Below are 2,785 nucleotides of genomic sequence, written 5' to 3'. Positions count from 1 at the left end.
GCAGATGGGCTCCTGTGGAGGAAGCTGTTCAGCCGCCACTGCCACAGGGGCAGAGCAGGAGGGACCTTGTCACCTAGAATGGAGGTCAAAGGAGATGAAGAGGCAGTTTGTAGATGAAGCAATAGAAGCTCTCAAGGCAGGCTGGGTGAAGGACTGCAGCTGTCATCTCCCTGGCACTTTCTCTGCCCTTGAGACTCTTAGAGATTTGCTTACCGAAGAGTCCACACAGGCCCCTGAGGTGGGGGAAGCCCAGAGCAGATTCAAATGGAATTGGGAAATGCTGAGCAAAATAAACAATAGAGTGCAAGGTAGATAATGCTCACTTGTGCTTTTCTAAGTCAATCTACCCCTCAGGGGAACCCGTTCTATTGGAGGTTGAGGCCCCTGGCCTCAGGGCCTCCTGAGAGCTTGGTAGCTTGCCCAAGCCATCACTCCTCTCCCCCAACCAATATGTGGATTGGAGCTTTGAGACTAGACTGAGTTGTTATAAGAGAGGGCTTGAATGCTAGGATTGGGGGACAGAAGGGGGTGATAACAAGTGGGGGAAAAGGTCTATTTATTCATTGAAATTAACTTAAGTGCATGTGGTCAGAGAGCAGGTTTACATGGTGTGTTCAAATGAATAGGTTTGTACAAGCTGCTGTTTCCATTAGGGGAGTAAAGGGTGGCTGGTGGGTATCACCTGACAGAAAAAGAGCAAATTTCATTTAAATGCTAGCTGGGGAAAGAAAAGGTGCAGAGGGACAGGTGGGGCAGTTTTCTCCCTCCTCCCTTAAACGCAACATCTCTTCTGTCAAAAACACCAGTATTTAACACAAGGAAGACCTGAGTTCAGAGCTGGCTTCAGGCACTTCCTAGCTGGGGTACCCTGGGCAAACCATTTCACCAGTCTGTCTCAGTTTGCTCAACTGAAATATGGGGATGACAATTGCATCTACCTCCCAGGATAGTGGTTAAGATCCCATGAGCTATTTGTAAAGGACTTTACTACAGGACCTGGCCCATTGTCGGTGGGAATAAAGGCCTGTTCCCTTCCCTTTCTCCTTCCCCTGTGCTGGGGATGGTCAAGTCCACAGGAATAAAGACAACTGAAATGTTTACAAAGGGGAGGCTGGAAACAAGCCTCCCTAACTTGGCACTTTAGGATCTAACTCCTAAGTGCAATTTGGCAGTTCCTTCCTCTTTGAGTGAAAAACAACCTTTTTCTGAGAAGGGCTGCATGGGCATCACCGGAGGTGCCCTGGGGTATGACCCCCAAAAGGCTAAGAAGGCCTGCCAGGATCAATGGTCATGGATTCCCTCCCTCCCTCTCTGGACAAAGGCCCCACCCCTTTCCTCTGGGGCCCTTCACTCAGAATCCTCAGATGCTGACTGAGCCCCACGCAGAGGCAGTGAACAGGGGCAGGGCTGGGCAGAGAGGCTGGGAGATCGATGTCCCTGCCTGGGGGGCAGGACAAGAGCTCAAACTGGAGCTTGCTCAAACTGGGACTGTCCCCAGGGCCTCGCTACAATACAGAGAGCTTGCTAGGGGCTGCAAAGAAACAGGGAAGGCCTGGCCAGGATGGTGCGCTGAATGGCTCCAGACGCCAACGGCCCTGGACCAGGGTCTTGCCACCCACAGCATCTGGGCTTTAACTGCCAAGGGTAACTTGCCTTTGGAGTCTTCTGCCAGCTAAGTCTTTGTCTTGGATAAACCTGGAACAAAAACAGACAAGGGGGTAAAAGAGTGGGATTTCTGCCAAACCAGGTGCCACTTCTGTGCCAGGCACTGGCCTAGGTAGGCCCTGGGGAGCTAAAGAGGAGAACTAAACTATTCTGGCCCTCAGAGAGCTTGCATGATGCTGGGGGACAGATACTACCTGCCCTCGGGTGAGGAAAGAGAAAACCCATGTCCTCAGTAGGCATGAGGAATTCCAAACTTTCAGCTCCCAGATGTCCATTAATCAATGTGCTCAGTCATGAATTCTTTGGGTTCTTAGGTTTCACTTTGTTCACATAGGGATCACCGAGCCCTACCGGTTCGCTTTCCAGAAGGGGAAACTGAGGCCCTGAGAGGCTAAATACTATCCTGGATCGCAAACACTTCATTAATTTCAAGACTGAGGCCGCAACCCAGATTTCCCGATTCTCACTTCAATGTTCTGTCTGCCTTTCATTGGGCATATAGAGAGGAGTGGGGGATTAGGTCAGGTGGCAGGATGATCGGCCTAACTTTTTCCGCCCTGACCCTGGAAGGATGGACGCTCTCCAGGACCCCTTGAACACTCTAAGGGCCCACCAGGCACATCGCCATTTTAGGGGGCTCTGGGCAGCAAGCCGATGGGAACAGGTGGTTGGGGTGAGGAGTAAGGTCCCAGGCAGGGGGCTGGCAGGCAACCAGGGACCTTGCCTCAGTCAGGTAGGGCCTCCCCTCCTGATCAGCAATAGACAAGAGGTCACCTCCCTCACTTGTGGGCCACCTCTCACACCCCAAGCACTAGGGTAAACAAGGGGTCTCTTAACTACTTCCTTATTAATCAATAGATAATGTTTCCACCTATTTTCCCATGATTCAACTAAACGCAGGGCCCTCAGCCCTTCATGAAATATCATTTATATAAAGACTAAATAAAATAATAATCAATAATAGAAATAATAATAACATAATGTACTATTTTATTATATTAAATCAACCCTGTTGAATACCTTACAGAAACCTCCCCACCCTATTCCTGGTGGACTGAGGGCCTGGTTGTTTCTGTGGTAAGGGTGCCGCAAGGCCTGAGAGGCCCAAGGTGGTTCCTCC

The sequence above is a fragment of the Trichosurus vulpecula genome, chromosome X (genome assembly GCF_011100635.1).
Source record: "Trichosurus vulpecula isolate mTriVul1 chromosome X, mTriVul1.pri, whole genome shotgun sequence".
Lineage (NCBI taxonomy): Eukaryota > Metazoa > Chordata > Mammalia > Diprotodontia > Phalangeridae > Trichosurus > Trichosurus vulpecula.
The sequence above is the reverse complement of the archived record's forward strand: the minus strand, read 5'-3'. Positions refer to the sequence as shown.